At 45.2% G+C, this 23,957-nt stretch overlaps 1 pseudogene; it reads right to left on the reverse strand.

Annotated features, from left to right (window-relative positions):
• Positions 1–23,957, reverse strand: part of LOC117354670 — a 273,540-nt pseudogene that overhangs the window by 224,888 nt on the left and 24,695 nt on the right.

Consider the following 23,957-nt stretch of genomic DNA (forward strand, 5'->3'; position numbering starts at 1 on the left):
AGAACGTGCGCAGGTAGGGCTGGTCTCAGTTAGGACGCTGGTCTTTGACTGGAGGGCCGCCGCGTGAGTGGACTGCTGGGCATGATGGACCACTGGTCTGACCCAGCAGCGGAAATTATGTTCTTATCCCCATCTACAGCTTGGTCTGATTACAGAACAGTAGGGATGTCCAGGCTGTTCTTTCTGTCTCTTTCACAAGCAATGTCTAAACTTTCACTGCTGGCTCCTGCTTTTCAGCAATTTTGAGCAACCTAAGGTGGATTCCGCCATGGCGCAGGATACCTAGCGCATGGACCTCCCTAGTGTTTGAGGAGTAGTGTTTGAGGACTCTCAGGATCGCAGAGTGGATATTCTGGTTTGTTTGGGGTTTTTTTAACCTTTTGAAAGTGGCTTCTTCATGTGGCGGTGGCGGCCTCCTTTGAGGCACGTGCCTATCACATGAGATTGCTCAGGGTGCCCTCTGCGGAAGTGAATGTTTGACCCCAGCTAGTGTGGATTATGTGGCAGACGTCCTTTTTGATCTCATTTGAGTTTTTATTGCTTATGCAATGTCTGCGTGCCGACCTCTTTGGATCTGTCCTTGGGCTGGGCACACTGCCGCCAAGGCCACTTTAAGCAGACTTTCTTTTAAAAATCAGCTTCTTTTTGGGAAAGATGATCGATGCCCTAAGTCTCTCCCTCTGAACAAGTCTCACCAGACTTTGTAATTTTTGTTCCTCCCACCCTTTTCGTCAGGGATTCTCAAGCTCTTCCAGAGAGATATTCCCAGGGTTACAGTCTCCGTGATAACACTTCCAATTTCAGATGTCCTCAGGCATCTGGATCCAGGGCAACTACTGCTCCTAAACAGCCCTCCAGAGGGCCGCCTTGCTCAGTTTTACCAGGAGTGGACTCGCATGTCGTCTGATAAATGGGTGCTGGACATCATTCGGGAGGGGCACGATAGATTTCTTTGCCTGCCTCCCGATTTGTTTCTGAACTCACCGGCAGGTCAGCCAGGAAAGGAGTCAAAGGTCCACACTACTTTGCAGCGTCTCTTGCACATCCAAGCACTAGAATTGGGCTTTGGCAGATTCTCTTTATTTTTCATCGTGCAAAAGTATGGATCAGAGGACTGGAGGCCCATTCTGGATCTCAAGTTGATTGATCGCTTCTATCTCTCTTGGCAGTGCACGTGGCCAGAATCGACATACTTCCTCAGTCGACAAGTCCTGGACCTGGGATTGTCCCTTTTGTGGAAAGCGTTTCCTTCTGATCGTACAGCGCGGGGTTGGCATCCGTAGAGAACTCGGTCAAGCACTTCTTCAGTCAAAAAACAGAGTGTGGAAACTCAGGGTTGGATGCCTTGGTTCAGCCCTAGCCTTCTCACAAGCTCCTTCATGTGTTCCTTTTATGGCCTTCAGTGGGACAGGAAGCTCAACCTCCCTCTTCCTAACAACCTTCTTGGTCAGGGACCAGTGGCCATAGAGACCCACAGCGCATGGCATAGCTCTTGAGCGCTCAGCCTTGATGAGACACAGTTATTCAGAGGAGGTCCTCTCAACACTTGAAAGTACAAGAAACCTGAAACTATGGCTTCTTTTGCCTCAGCCTGGAGGCTTCCCAACAGTGGTGTGCCAAGGAGCAGGTGGTGCCTGAGCGGGTTCCCATTTCGGTGGTCCTGGATTTTCTTCAGGCAGGCTTAGATAAGGGATTAGCGGTGGCCTCCCTTAAAGTTCCAGTCGCAGGTTTTTTGTGCTTTAAGTCACACAGGGGTTCTAGTTTGCTTCCTGCTCATCCGGATGTGACCAGATTTCTGAGAGGGGTGCTTCGTTTGCAGCCTCCCTTGTGTCCTTCTTTCCCTTTGTGGAATCTTACCATCATTCTACAGGGCCTTGTGGCAGCCCCATTCAAGCCACTGAAGACTGCTACTCTTCTAGATCTGATCTGACAGACTGTCTTTCTGATTGCCTTTTTCTCGGCATGGCATATTTCAGAGCTTCAAGCTATTTCATGTGGAGACCCTTTCTCCATATTACAGACACCGGAGTTGTTCTACATATTGTATTGTACTTTCCTTTCTACTGACAGTAGTTTCTGCTTTCCACGTCACCCAGGAGGTTCGTTTTGCTTGCATTTCATTCTAAAGGCTCGGAGTGAAAGAAACTGATTTTATGCAAGTTGGATGGCAAGAGCATTTTGCTCCACTTTTGGAGAGGACTAATGATTTTGAGATATGTGATCTCCTCTTTGCCCTGATTGCTCCATCTTGGCATAGTCAGCCAGCATCTACAACCTCGATCACCCGATGGATTTATATGGCCTTTTTCACGGCTTATGTCACTCATAGCAAGCTGCTGCCGGTTTCCTTTCAGACTCACTCCACTAGAAGGGTTGCTGCTTCTTGGGCTGAGACTTGCGTGTTTTCTCCAGATGAAATTTTCAGGGCGGCTCCTTGGTCTTCTCGTTCTACCTTTACCCGTTTCTTTTCCGGGTGGATGTGGCAGCTCACTCTGATGCTGCTTTTGGGACCTTGGTGTTGCAGGCACGCTCTTCTGTCCCTCCCTAGATGCTGCCATTGCTTTGGTACGTCATCTAACATACTGAATCCAGAAGGGACATAACAGAATGGAAGATTAGGTCTTCACTTTTGATAATCTTCTTTCTGTTAGTCCCTGGAAGATTCAGTACAGCCCGCCCTCTCACTTGTTCTGAATCATCTGCTTTCTGCCTCGCTTATTCTCCTAACAGGCTGATGGATCCTGTGTGAAGTTTACCATTTCTGTGAGTATGCATTAGTGAAGGCTGTCTCATGGTGCTCATTGTACACAGCAGGTTAGTTCTACATTGTTGCTCAATGTTTTTCGGTGTTGCCTTTGTGCCTGTTTATTGCTTGTTTTCAGGTTTTGCAGAGCTGACCAGTTCACAAATTGTTTATGCTGCTGGGCGCTTTCCCAGTACCCCCTTCCTCGTCATGGATTTGTTCAGGTATGTTGCTTGGCTTTGAGATTGAACTACAGGGGGCCCTAAAGCTCTCTCTAAAGTAGGAGGAGCATGTGCTCAAAAAAGTGGATTTCTGCTACTCCCGGAATGTGGGAAGGGATTGAACGCCTAGTGTACTGAATCTTCCAGGGACTAACAAAGAAGATTGTCGAAGGTGAAAACCTAATCTGCCAATGGTGCCAATGCCTGCGTGGAAGTTAAAGGAATGCCCCTGATCTACACATGACCTATTTCCACACACCCTTTTTTTTTTTTACTTTCTGGTAACGAGCTAAACCATGTGCGGCTCAACCAAGTCTGTCCAAGTGGCATAAAGGACCCTGGCGTGGATGATTTTGCTTAACCCGCAGCAAAATCAATACCACCCACAATTCAGATGCAATTTAGAAAGGATGTCAGAGACTCAGAATGCATATTGGCACCCTGGAAGACATGCCAAAGTGTGTGAAATGGATCTATCCTAGAAGTTTATGGCATTCCTTTTTATTATATTTATAATGTAAACAGCCTTCAAGCTTTGACGGCTGAGTTTCTTTGGATTATTTGTTTATGCGTGTCTGATTTTATTTGTTTTACAAAATTATGTATGTAACATTATGTAAACTCTTTAAGTTTGAAATGGTATAGAAATTTTTAAAATAAATCCGTGTTGGCTTTGTGGTGTATCAAATTTTAATAAATTGTAAAATTATAAATCTGGAACTCCAAGTCCGTACCTTAAAGATGGACATCCATCTCGCATAAATTTTGGAACAAGATTTAGCCTATTCTAAAATCCCTGTGCTGGAAATGCCCCCTAGAGCTCACCTGCCACCTATTGTGTGAGGGATGGCAATAGACAGGACACAGTTTTGGACCCTCTACCTCCCATGTACTATAGTCGAACTGCCCGCATATAGCTCGCTATGGTTCTAGCATGGACATCCCTTTTACCGGTGGCATACAGTGACATTTATAGTAGGGGATTCAGTAGATTGGCTAAACCAAGGGGATCCAACCTCAGCCTTCGCCAAATCAGGTTTTCCACAATTAATATGCACGAAATCTACCTGCATACAATGGAGGCAGTGCAAATAGATCTCATGAATATTCATTGGGAAAAATCCTGAAAATTCAAGGGCGCATTCTTGGAATCTGTGCACAGTATTAGGTAGATCTGCACCTAATTTAGGCTTAGGGATTTCCACCTAGTACCTGTTCAGATTCAACTTTGGCAGACTGAATGGTCCGTGTGGGGTTTTCTCAGCCAACATTTACGATGTTACTAGAGCAAAGAAGTGCAGTGTGCACAGAGATTGCAAGGTAAAAGCTTTTCCTAACTCTTGGCTACCCTGCGGTCCTTCAAACTTAAGAGTACTCCAGAGATCTAACAAATACCAGCAAAGTTACAACTGTAGCTAAAAGCCTTGAGTGCTTAGGTCAGTAATATGCAGGAGCGGTATATCAAAAATTTAAATAAACATAAACAATCCCGTTTCACTGCCTGAGTGTGGGGAGAGGTGCTGATAAGAAGAGCTGCAAACCAGCTCAGCCGCATTGTTTTTGATAAAGCCTTTATTTTGTGGTATTATTCTGTTTTCACCATCTGACATACCCGGTGAAGCCAACTGGGACAGGTTGTCAAGTCTTTCTGTTGAACTGTTTATGCAAGATTCAGGAGAATTATCAGTGCTGTGTGTCAGGAACATTAACACAGTGTGCAAACCTTTATTTTTTCATTTATGACATTCCGGCTTGTGGATTGGTCATTGCTTGGGGAAACCCATACTTACCAGTAACTGCACTGTTGGGCAGGTGCCTAGTCCTGAAGGGATCCTCTATCAACAGGGGTCACGCTGGGAGTACTATTTGTCACTGCCAAAGCACCCTAACAATGGGAGTTTGGCGCCTAGGGGTGATATTATAAAGTGAAAAATATTAAGTCAGTATGACCCCCTAGCCCATGCCTTCTGTTATTTATAAGTTGTTTTTATAACTTTTAGCTACACTCAACTGTTATGTTATGACTGTCACACACTTTTCCAGACAGGAGGAGAATGTGGTGCATTGGTTAGAGCTACAGCCTCAGAACCCTGAGGTTGTGGGTTCAAATCGACCCTGCTCCTTGTGACAAGTTCAAGTTTATTAGTATTTTGATATACTGACCATCACATGTATCTGGTCGGTTTACAATAATAATAAGATTAAAAAAATAAAAGTTAAATCTAAATAAAGGAGAAAATAAAATCTCTATGGAAGTAGGGGGAAGAAGATAAAGACAAAGACTTGATTACAAAGGATACAAAACAAAGGAAAAAGAGGAGAGGGAAAGATTTGTAAATTACATTGTATAAATAAAAAAAAAATGAGGGAAGAGGGGGGGAGGGTAAACTCTAGACTCACTTCCATGCAGCGTCTGCTCCCTCCTCTCCCCTCACCTTCACGGGCATGTTTCAGAATCAATGTTTTCTCTCTGAGCAGCCCGGCTAGCCTTCTCACAGGTCACCTAGAACAATTGCTTTCGCCCACTACCTACAAGGAATTCAGGAAGCGCCTAGAAACATACCTGTTCCTGAAATATCTAGACAACTGACCCATACATCTCTCTCTCCTCAATAACGGTTTTCTTGACCTATTACTCACTCTCTTTCACCTCTCAAGTTCAATCATTTTGTACCTTCTTTTAATCTTTTCTAAACCGCATAGAACTTCACGGTATTGCGGTATATAAACTGTTATTATTATTATTAACCAGAAACTCCTCCTCTGATGCAATGTCCCGTTTCTACCTGGAAGGCTTACGGCAGAGAAGTTTCTAGGTAGTCGTGTGCAACCTGTTTGAAGGCTATGGTGTCCGGGCCGCTCAGAGAGAAAACCTCGATTCTGATAAGCGCCTGTGAAGGTTAGGGGAAGGGAGGGAGATGGACCGACAAGGGGAAGAGATGCTCAGACCATGGTAATCAGGAGGGAGGGGGGCTACTGGAACACGCGATTGCAAGGAAGGCTGCTGGCCGGGAGGGGTGGGGAGGAAACATGCAGCAGAGACTTTACTGCGGGGACAAGGCGGTGAATGGCCTTGTCCTCATACTCGCAGCTACCAATCTTTTTTCACCCCATTCCTAAGGGTTACCCACGGCTAGCCATGGATAACAATCACCGTGTCATTCTCTAACATAGAGCACACTCTCCAACCAGCCCTAGACACGCTGGTGACCAGTCCAAACACTAGTGCAGACTAAGCTGGGAACTGTACAAACCTGACTGAAAGTTGAGCAGAAATTATTTTTAATTGCTGACATGTATGAACTGTTGCTGGAGTAAGCATGAGGCTTACTGAAGCCAGAACTGGCTACAGCAAGAACTTACCTGATGTAAAAGTGTTTGAGAATTGTTTTGTTTTTTCTTTGCCCTTGGCTGTGAACAATAGCTGGGCTGGACTGTACATGACTCTGAGACTGTATTCTGAGAGTTTTGTTGTTTTTCTGGGTTTTTGAAAAAAAACCCAAAAAACATTTATTGAAAAGGAACATTCAGACAACTTTTTTTCTGTTTTTGAATTTTCTTTGCTGCTGCTGAATTTTGCATTGTGGCTAGTGAGCCAAAGGTTTTGTTTGCACTGCTTACTCTAATAAAGAGGGGTCATTAACAAACTAGTGAGGTAGTGTGTGTCAGAAGTTAATGCTCACAAGTCTCTTTCAAATCCTGTGTGGTCCAAATTGGCCCATAGGCAAGTACTGTCACAGGTTTCCCAAAGAGCTGCTGTCCTGAAGATGCCTAAATCTTCAGATGGCACAGACTCTATGGCCTGAATATCTAACAGCCGGTGAACTGTAGCCACGACCTTACTTGCTTTCTCTGGTTGCCTCCCCAGGAAGTCCATAAACCAGTCCGTCAAGAACTGGGAAAATTTCAGCTTGTAACGGCTCTGAATGATCTCCAGTACCCAACGGTCTGACAAGATCTGCGCCCAAGCCTCCACATGGCAGTCTGAGAGCCATCTCTCTAAATTTAGTGGAACCGCTATGGATCTGCCATCATTGTGCTTTCTTGGAAGTTGTAGCAGAACGAGAACTGGAGGACTGGTTCTGCCTGGGACCTGAGAATCTCTGTCTGGAACCCTGGATCTCCGAGAGGAGACTTGTCCTGAAAACTGCCAAAAGCACCTACAGCCACAAAAATTAGACTGGCAGGAGCATCTAGAGGTTCGCAATCTGCTGTCAGAGATTTTGGCCAACGATCTGCCACACTGGTCATGAGATGGTCCAGCCCCTTTCCAAACAACATTTGCCTGTAGAAAGGCAGCTTGTTGAGGGTAGCCTTAGGGATAGAATCGCCCACCCATTGCCTGATCCAGAGTATTATGCAGGCTGAGATCGAATAAGCCAAAACTTTGCTCAAGGCTCTGATGATATCATATAGAGCATCGGCTACATAATCCACTCCAGCTAATAGGAGCTGGGGTAAAGGCTCATCCTCTACCATCTCAAGACTCTGCAACCTGATACGACAGGCACGTGTCACAAAGGAAGCTGCTTTGATTCCCAAGACCAGCATTTTGAATTGTCTTTTAAGAATCATATCTACTCTGCAATCCTGTATATTCTTTAATACCACACCTCCCTCACTTGGTAAAGATATACGCCTGCGCTACCAAGAAATCTACCTTGGGCTGAGCAAACAGCTGCTAACACTCCTTTGCCATTGCATACAGCCGAGTCATTGTCTTGGCTACATTTAAAGGACCCTTCAGGAGCATCCCAATGCTCCATGACCAATATATTGATATCAGGATGCCACGGAAACAAAGATTGGGCTCTTACTCGGCTAATTATAGAGCAGAGAGGACCTGCTGGGAATCCAAGTTTAACTCCCACAGGAGTGTCAGCGATAAGCTCTGTATGTTATAATATCTATACTGTGAAATCTGCAATATCAACTAAGCTTTGACTGCTAAGGATGTACTTTACACTCAAGTCTATACTGTGAATATAATTTTGTAACCCGTTCTAGGCTCCTTTAGGAGGATGGGCTAAATAAATAAATAATAGAACCGATGGTCTGAACAGCCAGCAGACTGTTGGATCATCCCCTTAATTGAAGGCCACCACTGTATCTAGCACACATGTACCTGCCTGCGACCCTGCATCTCCTGACAGGGAGAGTTCAGTCCGGGAAAGTAGGAGCATAAAAATACACCTTTCATCCTCTGAGCCTCCTTCAGAAAGGTCCACCAGATCCTGTTCAGTGTCTGAAACAGAGGCAGATGCACCCTGGGAGCTCCAGCCCCCTCATGTGCCTCCTGGTACACTGCCAGATGCCTCTTGGGGATTTCAGCCAATCAGGAAGGCTCTCTGCATTGCCAAATTCTGGAGAAAATATTGTGTTAGGCAGTGCGGAGTCTCCTTTAGACTTAGGGAATGACACAGTGGGTAGCGGGTAACCCACAGGAATGGGGTGAAAAAAAGATTGGTAGCCGTGAGTATGGGGACAAGGCCATTCACTGCCCTATGGAGCAGTGAATGGCCTTGTCCCCACAGTAAAGGATCTGACACGAGTTGCCTCCCTTCCCACCCCTCCCAGTCAGCAGCTCCCTTATGATCACATGTCCAGCAGCCCCCCCCTCCCTAACATGGGTCCAACAGTCCCCCAACCCTCGCACCCTCCCAATCGCCAGCGACAAACCCCCTCCCATTCCTCAACAAAACAACCTGCAACGATTCTGGATAGGCCTGCCAGCCTCTTAGAAGCTTCCGGCACACACGGCTGCTCCAACCGGAATCTTCTTGCCTCTGAGTCCCTCCTTATGCTGTATCTGTTATCTGTTTTACTACTGTTTGTATATGGAGCTCAAGTTGATTTGTATGTAATTTGTAAACTGCAAAATCAATATGCGGTATATAAATTTTTAAATAAAAGACTGGATAGAAAAACGAGAATCTAGACTGCCTCTTCTTCACAGAAACTTGGCTTACATCAGACTCAGATCCCAGGATAATGGAAGTCTGCCTGAAAGGATACAAGATAACAGTGATTTGCTGAAAAAAAAAAAAAAGAGGAGGAGGTCTGGCCATCTTAGTCAGAAACTCCTTAAACCTAAATATGCTAGACAAAACATCCACCCCACACATGGATCTACTAGTCTGCCAACTTTCATGCACCACACTAAAAGGTTCCATAACCTGCATGCTCTGCTACATCACACCAGGAAATTGGAACACATCAAAACCAGAACTTGAAGATTTCATATATTGAAACTCACAAACAGCAACTTACAACCTAATCCTAGGAGACTTAAACCTCCATCTAGAAGACCAATCCTCCAAACAAGTAAAATATCTATCATACCTCAAAGCCTTAACATACAGGATATTAGACTCACAAACCACACATGAGAAAGGTCACCAACTTGACATTGCAACCTTCATGACCCAACAGCCCACTCTACCAGAGATCCAAATCTCAAAAGGAAACTGGTCTCGATCCCACTGGTCAGACCACTACACATAACACCTTCAATATCAACGGGGCCAAAGTCAAAACCAAACCAAAATCTCAAAGATCAACCTACAACTCTTGTAAATACATTGACCCCTCCAAATTCTGGAATATAACAGACGCAATGATCCAAGAAGGTAAACCCAAAGACTTAATCTCACAATGGTGCAGTCTAAATACAGCTACCTTAGATGAGCTAGCCCCAATACAAACAAAAACCATAATCAGCAGATGATCAAATGGTTTGACAACGAACTACTCCTCAAAAGGACAATGCAGACGACTAGAAAGAAAATGGAAAAAAAGTAACCAAGATCACACAAAAACAGCATAGAGAAAACTAAACCAACAATACAAGCTAAAACTAAAAAAAGAAAGACACACTACGCCAGTGGTCTCAAACTCGTGGCCCAGGGGCCACATGCGGCACACCAAGTACTATTTTGAGGCCCTCAGTATGTTTATCATAATCACAAAAATAAAATAAAAAAGTTTCTTGATCATATGTCTCTTTAGCTATAAATTACAATATTATTATTAAGACAGCCAAAAGGAAAGATTTATAAACTATTAAGAGTTTTACCTCTAGCTGATAGGCTAGCGACCCTTCTCCCCAACATTATAGCATCAACACAGGTGGGATTTGTAAAGGGTCATCAAGCGGTACACAATGTACGTAAAGCACTGTTGTCCTTAGCTCACACCCAAGTTAATAACATTCCGATGCTCTTGCTTAGTTTAGATGCGGCACAGGCATTTGACCAGGTCAATTGGAAGTATCTTTTTGAGGTGTTGAATTATATGGGTATATCTGGATGGTTTGCTGCGGCGCTACGCACATTATATTCGACACCTACAGCAAGATTACTTGTCAATGACATTATTACTGGCCCAATTTCTATAGAGCGAGGCACTCGACAGGGATGCCCCCTGTCGCCTCTACTATTTTTGTTGTACTTGGAACCATTTCTTCGTACAGTGTCTTTGGACCCTGACATTGTGGGTGTGAACATTGGGAACCACTTGCTCAAAGTGTTAGCCTTCGCGGACGATCTCCTCTTTTTGCTCACGGATCCCCATCATTCTGTCCCGCATTTATTGCAAGCGCTTGACGAATTTAAATTCTATTCGGGTTTTACTTTGAATTACCAGAAATCTCTGGCTTTGGCCAGCCCACTGACACTGCAACAGACATGGAGCAGCCAATTTCCATTTGCATGGGCCGTGAGCTCGATTCGCTATCTGGGGGTTTGGATTCCTAGAGACCTTACGACCCTATACGACAGCAATATCACCCCACTGCTTCGTGACACCACACAACATCTGCAGAATTGGTCCACTTTCCCATTATCGGTGGCAGGCCGGGTAGCTCTCTTTAATATGGTGCTTTTTCCCAAATGGTTGTACCGCTTTCAGGTCCTGCCTCTGCTCCTATCTTACGCCCATAACACACGATTAACGAAAAATTTACAACATTTCCTCTGGGGCGGTAAGCGGTATGACATTTCTTCGGATGTGTCTGCCTAGGGATAGGGGGGGTTATGGTTTATTAAACATACGTTGGTATGCTATGGCCTGTCAGATGCGACATATTAATGATTGGTTTAGAGGGACCTCTGATTTTTCTGCTACACCACTGGAGCTATCTTTATTGGCTCCGTTTCATGTGAGCTATTTCTTGCATGTGGCGGATCCAGGGATCCGTCCTTTGGTGTCGCACTATCCGATCTTTGCGCCAGCTCGGCGAACCTGGAAGTGGGTCTGTAAAACTGCTATACTGCCTGCTGGGGTGTCATTATATTTACCTATACAGGGCAATGGAGCTTTTTGGCCGGGATTGCAGAATGCCGCCTTTCCTAGGTGGAGGGAAAAGGGACTTCAATATCTTTTTCACCTGTTCTCGGAGGAGGGGAACTTGGCAACATTTGCGGAGCTACAACACACCTTTGACTTACCGCTTACTGATCTATTTGCTTATTACCAGATTCGACATTATATCCAGTCTTTACCAGTGACCGTTCTCACAGAAGACAGCAGGGATGCACTTTCCGAACTCTTTAGTCTCTCAGCCCAACAGCGGATTCCACTGCGGTTTCACGTGGTGGGGATCCGGGACTGTCAATCGGGCACCAACCTGGACATTTTGGCGACGGCGTGGGCCGAGGACCTGCAGTGTACATTAACAGCCCAGCAGCTACAGCGGGTATTGAAGAACATTCAAAGGGTGTCTCCTAACATAACCCACTGGGAAATGCAATTGAAGATTGTTCTGAGACTTTATATTCCACCGGAACGTGCTGCCCAGATGGGAATTACGACATCTCATTCCTGCCCGAAATGCAGCCATGCTCACGCTTCTTTGAGCCATATGTTTTGGGCATGCCCCAAAATTCAACAGTTCTGGAGTCACCTGGGACGCTATGTTACGTTGCTTTGGGGGAGGCGTTGGCTCCCACAACCGAGAGCGCTATTTGGTTTTTATAACATAGCCACGCCCAAACCCAGGGGAATGTCAGCTTTTATCACCAGAGTGCTTTTACTGGGGAAGAAAACTATCCTTATTAACTGGCTTTTCTTCTGATCCTCCGACCTATGCACAATGGAGATCCCTGATGATAATTCATGCCACGCTGGAGCGGAGACTGGTGGGTGACTTGGAGCATGGCCCGGGTCGTAGATTTTGTCAGACTTGGGAATACTTTTGGCAGGACCTTACACCACGTGCTCGCAGTAGACTTTTGAACCTTTAAGGTTATCTCTCAACTTTTGGCATGGCTTTGGACTCCCGGGATGGGGAGGGGTGGAGGGAGGGGGGAAATGTTTGTACTGTTACTTCTGATTGATGCTCTTTCTTGTTCTTGCCTATTATACTTGAAATAATAAAAAAGCATTTGAACATAAGAGTTTTATCTCATGCAAAATTGTAATTTCTTTAATAAGACAATAACTATTTTTTCCGAGGCCCTCCAAGTACCTACAAATCCAAAATGTGGCCCTGCAAAGGGTTTGAGTTTGAGACCACTGCACTACACCAACCTAAAAGGCAGAGAAACCCAAGACACAAAAAAATTATTCCAATTATTAAAAGAACTCATAGATACCAAACCCCACCTGGTCAATAACAACACCCTCCCCACCTCAGCTACCAAACTAGCTGAATACTTTAAAAAAACAAAATTACAACTACCAGGACAACCTTCACTGGAACCCCAACTCACCTAGAAGAGATCACAATGCCCCCCACAGAAAAAAAATCAACTGCAGCAGACAGAACCTGGTCACACTTTTCCACTATAAAATGGTCCGACCTTAACAAACTATATAAAAAAATACAGCCATGCAGCCTGCGACCTCAATCATTGCCCTCCATACCTGTTAAAAACCTCCAGCCCCAAATTCCGTGCTCTCTTCTTACAATGGATACAAACCATGTTCAAAGACGGCCTTTTCTCACAAGACCTCAGCGAAATCATCGTCACCCCGATCCTAAAAGACCCTAAAGGAGCAACAGATCAACCATCCAACTACAGACCCATAGCCTCAATACCACTCTATGTCAAGCTAATGGAAGGCCTTGTAGCAAAACTCCTCACCAACTACCTAGAAAACCACAACTTGCTCCACCCCACACAATCTGGTTTCAGAACCAATTATAGCACTGAGACACTACTAGGTTCCCTCCTAGACACCTCAGCACAGGCAAAAAAATGCTGATTATACAACTAGACTTCTCCGCAGCATTTGACTTCCTACTACAAATATTAGACACAATAGGAATCACAGGTAACGTACACACATGGTTTCAAGGATTCCTACAATCCAGGACTTACAGAGTAAAGACAAACAAAGAAAAATCAGAACCATGGTCCAACCACTGTGGTGTACCCCAAGGATCTCCTTTATCCCCTATACTCTTCAATCTCTACATTGCATCCCTAAGCACCTACTTAGACAAATTAGGCTTAACCTCCTATAGCTATTTAGTAGACGACATCACCATTCTCCTTCCTTTTGATCAACCAACACCCACAATGACAGACACACTACACAGAACACTAGAAACAGTAGCAACATGGATGAAACATCACAAACTGAAGCTGAACACAGACAAAACAAAATTCATACTCCTTGAAAATCATAAAATCCCAACCATAACAAACTTAGTTATAAACTCAATCACTTACCGCATTCAACCCACTCTAAAACTTCTGGGAATGATAGACAGATGCTGCACCATGCAACCACAAATCAACAAAACAATACAGAAATCATTCATGGTCATGAGAAACCTAAGGCAAGTTCGAAAATTCTTCGACAGAAAACAATTCCAGCTCATTGTCCAGTTCCTAGTCCTAGGTCTTCTAGACTACTGTAACATCCTCTATCTCCCCTGCCCCGCAACCATGATAAAGCAACTACAAACAGTACAAAACACAACACTAAGACTTATCTATTCACTGAGGAAACACGACCACATCACCGCAGCATACCTCGACTCACACTGGCTCCCAATACAAGCAAGAATACTATTTAAATTCTACTGTCTACTATTTAAAACCATAAATGGAAACAGCCCATCCTCCTTGAACAACTGCCTAATCCAAACTACTACAACCAGACACAGGAGAACCCACACACCATTCACGCACCCTCCAGAGACGTCAAACAAAAAAAACTGTACGACAGCCTACTAGCCACACAGGCGGCAAAACTAGACCACCAACTCTCCAATTTACTGATCACAACCCCAGACTACAAAACTTTCAGAAAAGAAATAAAAAATCTGCTATTCAAGAAATCCTTGAACATAAGAATAGCCACTGCTGGATCAGACTAGTGGTCCATCATGCCCAGCAGTCCACTCACACTGCAGCCCCCAGGTCAAAAACCAGTGCCCTAACCGAGACCAGCCCTACCTGCGTTCGTTCTGGATCAGCAGGAACTTGTCCAACCTTGTCTTGAATCCCTGGAGGGTGTTTTCCCCTTATAACAGACTGCGGAAGAGCATTCCAGTTTTCTACCACTCTCTGGGTGAAGAACTTCCTTACGTTTGTATGGAATCTATCCCCTTTTAATTTTAGAGAGTACCCTCTTGTTCTCTCTACCTTGGAGAGAGTGAACAAGTCTTTATCTACTAAGTCTATTCCCTTCATTATCTTGAATGTTTCGATCATGTCCCCTCTGTCTCCCCTTTTCAAGGGAGAAGAGGCCCAGTTTCTCTAACCTCTCACTGTACGGCAACTCCTCCAACCCCTTAACCATTTAACTCCCCTTAACCCCTTAACTCCAACTCCTCCAACCCCTTAACTTCTCTGGACCCTTTCGAGTAGTACCGTGTCCTTCTTCATGAATGGCGATCAGTGCTGGACGCAGTAGTCCAGGTGAAGGTGTACCATGGCCCAGTACAGCGGCATGATAACCTTCGCTGATCTCTTCGTGATCCCCTTCTTAATCATTCCTAGCATTCTGTTTGCCCTTTTCGCCGCCACCACACATTGCGCAGACGGCTTCATTGACTTGTCGACCAGTATTCCCAAGTCTCTTTCCTAGGGGGGTCTCTCCAAGTACCGCCCTGGAATCTTGTATTCGTGTATGGGATTTTTGATACCGACATGCATTACCTTACACTTATCCATGTTGAACCTCATTTGCCATGTCGCTGCCCATTTCTCGAGCTAAGTTATTAGTTTTCATGCAGTATGCTTGGAACACAGGGATAACTGACCCCTCCTACCCCCACCTCCCTGGTCTATATAACCTCCTGCTCTGGTGCCACCTAGCTTCTGACTAACCCCCTTCAACCCATCTACTTACCAGCTCTGGTCCCACCTAGCTTCTAAGCTGAACTCGAACCCACAATCTCCTATATCGAGTCAAAGTGCTTAAGCCATTAAGCCACCAAACTAATCACCACAGGAATCAACTGAATACCCTGAAGCAACCTGCTCTGCTCTATAACTCCTCTGGAAATGTCCAGATAACTTCCTATGTAATCTGCCTTGAACTGCAAAGTAATGGCGGAATAGAAATCACTAATGTAATGTAAAATAAATAATTGGGGACCGCAAAGCCCAGGCCGTGCTTCTTTAGCTTCCAGCTGGCTTAGGGGTTTCCAACTGACCAGGGGGCAGTTGCCCGAGTTGCACTCCCATAACACTACTGCTGTCATGTGTGACTGCGGTATTCTGCTAGCATGATTTTTCTGTGTAGCATTCTGTAATAATTTGGCTTATTCAGTTTTCTTGGCAGTGGATGGGACATTTGTGAAGGGGAGGAGAGACAGGAGTTTTATTGATCCTTGTTTTGTATTGTGTTTATAAAATGACAATTCTACAGAATATTGTTTCTTTTTATACTTTAATAAAATACACTCAGTATAGAATCATAACTGTTCGAGGCTTGTGCGGATGGGATCAGATGGCTTGCGGAGATAGGGTGGGGAAGGGGACAATTTTTTTTCCAGCATCATTCTCTAAGATTACTCCAGCTTGTGTCTCTTGGGCTCTGTGCCCCTGCGTTTAGGATGACCGTCATCACAGGCCTCTCGAAGGGATTTACTTCCAACAGACCCTCACCCCAACCATTACTTGGCTCTAGAGAGTAAAGGGGAGGCCAAGCCAACCAATCACATTCCCTTCATGTGTTGCACAGCATGTGGCACAAAGGCGCTCTTCGGATGCCCATCCATCGCAAACCTAGCATGAAGTAGGGGTAAGGGAGCTTGTGAGTTTTGAAGCAAAATGAGGTGATTCAAAGTTTCTGGAGAACTTTAAAAAAATTAAAATTAAAACATTGGTAAATTCAAGATGGCCACGGCAGCAGCATTTGGCACCAAAAAAGGCTCCAAAATGCTTTAGCCAAAATTAAATACTAGCAATTTTTGGAGGTGGCAAAACCTCAGTCTGCTTCCCTCTATGCAAGCAGAGCTGGACACTCGACTAGGGGAGCTCTTACTGTAATACCAAAATCACTCAAAAGACCATGAAAAAGACCAAAAAATAATGAAGAAAAACTGAGCAGATCAGAAAGACTCTTTCTGGCTCGTGTTCAGAAGGAAAAAGTGAAGGTGGCAGAAGAGCCCTCTCATGATGGAGGGATTCAAAAGCTGGAGTACTCACCAGTACTCTGTAATATTACCTCTTACTCTGTGTAGTAGTTATTATTACTCAGTTGTATTGAATACTACCCCATATCATTCTGTACAGCACAGGTTGCCAACCACCAGGCTGTGGACCAGTACCAGACCATGGGATGTGCAAAACCAGGGCGCACAGAAAATTTTATTTTATTTACATTATAGGCATTCCCCAGGTTCTGGCTGGCTCCCTCCTCCAAGAATGGTTACTCTCCAGTATGAATCCTCTTGTGTTTTCTTAAATTTGAGAGATCGCTATATATTTTACCACATTCTGGACATTACATGGTTTCTCTCTAGTATGAATTCTCATGTGTATTTTTAAAGTTGATTGCCCAGTAAAGCTTTTACCACATTCTGTACAAGTATATGGTTTCTCTCCTGTATGAATTCTGTAGTGTCGTTTTAAATGTGGTTTCTGATTAAAGCTTTTACCACATTCTATACAGGTATATGGTTTCTCTCCAGTATGAATCCTCCTGTGTTTTCTTAAAGCTGAGGGAGCTCTATATCTTTTATCACATACTGGACAGGTATATGGTTTCTCTCCAGTATGAATCATCTTGTGTGTTCTTAAATCTGATTGCTGACTAAAACTTTTCCCACATTCTGAACATATATATGGTTTCTCTCCAGTATGAATCCTCTTGTGTCTTATTAAATTTGATTGCCCATTAAAACTTTTACCACATTCTGAACAGATATATGGTTTCTTTCCAGTATGAACCTTCTTGTGTTTTCTTAAATCTGCGAGATCACTATAGCTTTTACCACATTCTGAACAGATATATGTTTTTTCTCTAGCATGAATCCTCTTATGTATCTTTAAAATTGATTGTCCATGAAATATTTTACCACATTCTTTGCAAGTATATGATTTCTCTCCCATATGAATTCTGTAGTGCCCTTTTAAATGTGGTTTCTGATTAAAACGCTTACCACATTCTGGACAAGTATATGGTTTCTCCCCCGTATGAATTCTGTAGTGCAGTTTTAAATGTGGTTTCTGATTAAAACGCTTACCACATTCTGGACAAATATATGGTTTCTCTCCAGTATGAGTTCTCTTGTGTGTTCTTAAATCTGATTGCTGACTAAAGCTTTTTCCACATTCTGGACAGGTATACGATTTCTCTCCAGTATGAATCTTCTTGTGCCTTTTTAAATTTGATTGCCGATTAAAGTTTTTACCACATTCTGGACAGGTATACAGTTTCTCTCCGGTACGAATCCTCTCATGTTTTCTTAAATTTGATTTGTGATTAAAACTTTTGCCATATTCTGGATTCTGAAATGGTCTGTCACTTTCATGGATCCTCTGAAGATATTTTAAACCTGGTTGATGACAAAAAATGTTATTAGAATATGAATATTAGAATGTTTCTAATTTCAATTATTTTGTGCATTTATGTTAAAGCTTTTATCTGTTTTTAGACATAATTAGTTTTATTCCTGATTATATTAATTGTTGATTTGTTATGAGTCAATATTCAGCTGGGAACAGGTGGTCCCGCAGCAACAAGGGGGCATCCGTGGAAAATCAGGGGTGGGAAACTGCACGGGGACACCAGGAAATTATTTTTCACTGAAAGGGTGGTTGATCGCTGGAATAGTCTTCCACTTCAGGTGATTGAGGCCAGCAGCGTGCCTGATTTTAAGGCCAAATGGGATAGACACGTGGGATCTATTCACAGAGAAAGGTAGGGGAGGGTCATTGGGGTGGGCAGACTAGATGGGCCGTGGCCCTTATCTGCCGTCTATTTCCATGTTTCTATGACTAATAATTGCTGTTCTGCTCCTCTTTTTCGGTCTTGAACACTGCTGAATGGAATTTCGCTAGTGTGCGTCACATGACCCGAACACGCCATCTCTACTTGCCAAATAATGATTATGAAATTGAATGGGGTCTTGCTGCTTGGATGAACCCCTGGGGGCAAACTCTCTGGAGGGAGCGGGACTTTGCCTGCTCATGGTTGTTTGCTTTCTTTAAATTCCCCATGTTGCTTGCTATTGTTTTCCTTGTCCTCTTCTACAACCTCAGACCATGACTTCAATCTACTCTACTATGATCTTCTAAGCAGACCTTATTATAAAGATCTAATAAGAGTGCAACATTTCGTTGTCTTATGCCTCATGGAGACTTGGCTGTGTCTGGGAGAGGAGGCGCTTTTACTACAATGCTGCTCTCAGGTAGAGGTCTGCATGGGAACGGGGATCCTCCCCATCTACGGGACTCCAATGGGGACCCCTTCCAGGCTCACAGGACTCCCTCGGGGAGGCCTACCTAATTTCGATTTCAGTCCAGGTCCGGCGCCGCGGCAGGAACATTTATGCTGAGCATGGGAGCTCAGCATGTAGGCAGTGAGCCTACGTGCTGAGCTACCTGCCTACGTCACAGAGACTGTTGCTGATGATTCGTCAGGATTCTCGGGCTAGAACAGGCTAGAGCGGGAAGACAGCCTGCATGAGATACCGGGTGGGCTGTTGAGCGTCTCTTGCTTCTGTTTTCCCCTCTCAACGGAGGCGTTGATGTGTCAGACCGTGCCGGCAGCCGCCTGGACTAGAGGAAGGGCGCAGGACCCCTCCCATTGAAATCCCTAAGGCAAAAACTCCCGTCCCTTAGAATCTAGAAGAGCCGCAGTTTGTGGCTGGCCTCCCGTATGCCTAGTAAAAGGCAGCACGAGCTTGAAGTGTCTTTCACTGTTCCTGCGTTGCACCGCATCTGGTGCACTTGAATTAGTGAGCTGCCAGAGCCCCCCGGCGACCGAGAGCACACCCACTGTTAGCCGCATTGCATAAATGACATTGGGAGAATCATGCCCCCTTTGCTTTTTGATTTGCACGGGGCATGCTTCAGTGGTCGGGGAGATTAAATGGAACAAATTGCTTTGTTGCGCTTCTTAGTGGAGGAGGAAAGCGAACGCATGGCTGTCAGTGGCAGGCTGGCAGCATGAAAGCAGCATATACATTCCCTGTACCATATGCAAATGGGCACGAAGGGCTTTTTATTCTCCTTTCCAGAAGGGGACTGTACCATAATCATAAAAAGACAGCTCTGTGGGTGCTTGAGCACCCCCCAATATTGAATAAACTCCTTGATTGTATCCAGGAGAGATGATTTCAGTTTAGCACCTCCCCACTTCAATAGAACATAAGAAGTTGCCTCCGCTGGGGCAGACCAGAGGTCCATCCTGCCCAGCGGTCTGCTCCCGCGGCGGCCCATCAGGCCCACTGCCTGAACAGTGGTCTCTGACTAATTTTGTAATTTATCTCTAATCCTGTCCCTATAACCTCTACTCCTATCTGTACCCCTCAATCCCTTTGTCCTCTAGGTACCTGTCCAGACCTTCTTTGAAGCCCTGTAGCGTACTTCTGCCTATCACATCCTCCGGCAGCGCGTTCCATGTATCCACCACCCTCTGGGTGAAAAAGAACTTTCTGGCGTTCTAAACCTTTCCCCTTTCAATTTCTCCGAGTGCCCCCTTGTACTTGCGGTTCCCCTTAGTTTGAAAAATCTGTCCCTGTCCACTTTTTCTATGCCCTTCATGATCTTGAAGGTTTCTATCATGTCTCCCCTGAGTCGTCGCTTTTCCAGGGAGAAAAGCCCCAGCTTTTTCAGTCTGTCAGTGTATGAGAGGTCCCCCATACCCTTTATTAGCTTAGTTGCTCTTCTCTGGACTCTCTCAAGTACCGCCATGTCTTTCTTGAGGTACGGCGACCAGTACTGGACACAGTACTCCAGGTGCGGGCGCACCATTGCACGATACAGTGGCAGGATGACTTCCTTCGTCCTGGTTGTGATACCTTTCTTAATGATACCCAACATTTTGTTCGCTTTCCTTGAGGCTGTGGCGCACTGCGCTGACGCCTTCAATGTTGTGTCCACCATCACTCCCAGGTCTCTTTCAAGGTTGCTCACCCCTAGCGGTGATCCCCCAATCTTGTAAGTGAACATCGGGTTCTTTTTCCCAATATGCATGACCTTGCATTTCCCTATGTTGAAGTTCATTTGCCACTTTTTGGCCCACTCTTCCAAAGTTGTCAGATCTTTTTGGAGGTCTTCGCAGTCCTCCATGGTTATGACCCTGCTGTATAATTTAATGCCATCCGCAAATTTAATAACCTCACATTTTGTTCCCGCCTCCAGGTCGTTAATAAATATATTGAACAGGAGCAGTCCCAGCACCGACCCCTGTGGAACTCCGCTAGTGACCCTTTGCCAATCTGAGTAATGGCCCTTTACTCCAGTCCGTTTTTGATCCATCGGTGGACCTCCCCTTGCACCCCGTGGTTCCATAGCTTCCTTAGCAGTCTTTCGTGTGGTACCTTTTGAAGTCAAGGCTTTTTGGAAGTCAAGGTAAATGATGTCTATGGATCCCCCTCTATCCACCTGGCTGTTCACCCCCTCAAAGAAGTATAATAAGTTCGTGACCATAATGTGTCTATTTTGACTTTGTTGTAAGTCAAGGTTGTGATTGGGTCTTGAAGAGGAGAATCGTTTGTTGCACTGTGGAAGGCATATGGGTAAGACTTGGCATGCAGGGGGGTACCGTGATCTGCTGAACTGTTGCCCAGAAGAGAGGATGCGAGGGGAAAGGGGAAAATAAAGTCAAATGATGTTTCCTTCTCTTGGTTAGGTTTGAGCTGCCTTTACTGCATGAGGGAAAAAAAAATGCCCAAAAAGCCTTAGGGGGAGGAATGGGACAATTCATCGTGGTCAGTTCATCGTGCTGAAATGGCCGCGATAAATTATCCTGGACCCTTAGGAGGCATGATGTCTGTTCCTAGTAAACTGATAATTGTGCAACCAAAAACAAAAACACTGTGGAGAAGATGTCTATAAAATCATGAAAGGTGGAGAGAAGGTGAAGAGGGACAGATTCTTCAGGCTAGCGGGGACATCAAAAACAAGAGGGCATTCAGAAAAACTGAAAGGAGACAGATTCAAGACGAATGCTAGGAAGTACTTCCAGGAGAGGTGATAGGACAGAGTACAATAATGGGTTTCAAAAAGGGCCTGGATGACTTCTTGAAGGAGAAAGGGATTACAGGGTATAGATAGAGGGGTACTATATAGGGTACATCAGGATTAGGGCATAAACAATTCAGGTGGTGGGAACTTACAGGTCAAGGACCTCGAGGGCCGCCACGGGAGCGGGCTGCTGGGCACGATGGACCCCTAGTCTGACCCAGAAGAGGCAATACTTATGTTCTTATGCAAGCTTTATTGAAGATACAGTCATAAAATCCATATAATAAAATGTCTAGGGGAGGAAGTGACGTCATCGGGAGCGATGGTGGCTTAAAATCGAAGCTCCTCCGAATCACGCTAAACTTTTAGCTTTCAGTTAGCGGTACGAGGCTAGTACCTTGCATTTTCTGCATAATTGGGAGTGGAAAACTAGCGGGCTGCAGATGGCTACAAAAAAAGGGCGAGCGGATTTGAAAACTTATGCTTACCAGCCATCGGATAATTCTGAGGCCTGTGAGACCGATGAACCACAACGCGGTAAGGGCGTTGCCCAGCTGAGTACCGAGTCTGATGCTCGATCGGCCACCTGTGGGGAAATGCGTGCATGGATGGCAGATTTAAAATCTACAATGCTTTCTATCCAAAGCACTTTGCAATCGGAGGTGGCTAAGATTGGGCAGTCAGTGCATGATATGGGGGCTCGGCTGCAGGAGTTTGAAGAACGCGTTATTGACCATGATACGGATCTAGTGGCCCTGCAAACGCGGTGCGCTCAATTAGAACGCAGACAGGAAGATTTTCAACTTCGCCTAGAAGATGGTGAGAATCGCAGCCGACGAAGTAATGTGCGAGCTAGAGGGGTTCCTGAATCATTGGCTGCATCGGAGTTACAGGCTCATTTGTTGGAAATCTGCAAGCGCTTTCTTCAGGCAGCTGACCCAGAGGTTCCTATACCTGTGATCGAGTTTGAAAGAGTGCATCGGGCTCTGGGTCCCCGGGTAGGTGATCGGCCCCGGGATGTGGTAGCCTGTTTTACGCGCTATCCAGTTAAAAATCAAGTTCTTCAAGCCGCTCGAAAAGTGGGACATATCACATGGGAAAATTCTAAAGTGGAATTATTCGCGGATTTGTCCGCAATTACTTTACGAAAGCGTCGAGATTTCCGGGAGATTACTCGCTGCTTACAATCTCATGCTATCAGTTATCGATGGCTTTTTCCTTTTGGACTTTCCTTTCAAGTGGCTTCTCAACAGCATAAGGTTACTTTAGTGGAGGAAGCTGCAGCTATATTACGTGACGCTCAACTTTATGCATCCTTGGAAGAGCCGACTACATCATCTGGAACCGGTGCTTTATCGCAGCGCTGGAAACGGGTCCCTACTAGTAGCAAGCGCCTGCAGCGGAGATCTGGCCTGGAGCAGACTTCGGCCTCTGGACCTACCTGAATTTTTCAGCCGTTTTGTTTGGTTTTTGGTTGAATGATATGCGACTCTTGCTAGTTCTTGTTTATTATTAGAATATATGATCTCTTCTCGTACTATTTATCATATGTTTGCTGTGATTTGGGGCATGTTGGGATGTCACTTTCTCTTTTAGCCCACCATAAGGAGGGCCTTTGGTTAGGTTGGGGATGGGAGGGGAGGGAGGTGGGGGGGGGGGGAATGAGGAAGGGGTTTTTTCTTTTTTGCTGCTGGTTTTTACAGTGGGGTTTGTTATTCTGGGTTGTGAAGGGTTGTTTGCGGGAGTATGGTTGCGTGTGGGTATGTTGGAATGAATGGCTCCTGAAGGTATTAGTTTCTTTACTTTAAATGTACGGGGTTTGAATGTACCTCGAAAGAGGCAATTGCTTTTTAAAGAGGCTGATAGGTTGAAGGCTGGGGTGGGTTTCTTCCAGGAGACTCATCTTAAGCCTCAATATGAATCGCTTGTGAAACATCCCCGTTATCCCCATATATATTTTGCTTCAAATGAGGAGGGGTCTAAAAAACATGGAGTAGGGATTCTTTTTGCTAAGCACCTTGATCCTCAGATTAAACAGGTGGTACGAGACCCGATGGGTCGTTATTTGATATTGAAAGTTGAATTGCAGCAGGTGCTATATACAGTGGTGCCTCGCATAACGGACGCCTCGCACAGCGAACGCTGCGCACAACGAACTTTATGTCTTGATTCGTACAACGAACTTCGTTTCACACAACGAAGTCGCCCGAGCTGCATCCTTCCGCGCAGGCACTGCGCTTAACTGCCCTCTCTCCGCCTGGTTCCCTCTTGCCCCCCCCCCGACTCCCCGACACGATCGGGGCAAGAGGGAGCCCAAGCCCTCTTGCCCCCCCGACTCCCCGACACGATCGGGGCAAGAGGGAGCCCAAGCCCTCTTGCCCCCCCGACTCCCCG

The sequence above is a fragment of the Geotrypetes seraphini genome, chromosome 2 (genome assembly GCF_902459505.1).
Source record: "Geotrypetes seraphini chromosome 2, aGeoSer1.1, whole genome shotgun sequence".
NCBI lineage: Eukaryota > Metazoa > Chordata > Amphibia > Gymnophiona > Dermophiidae > Geotrypetes > Geotrypetes seraphini.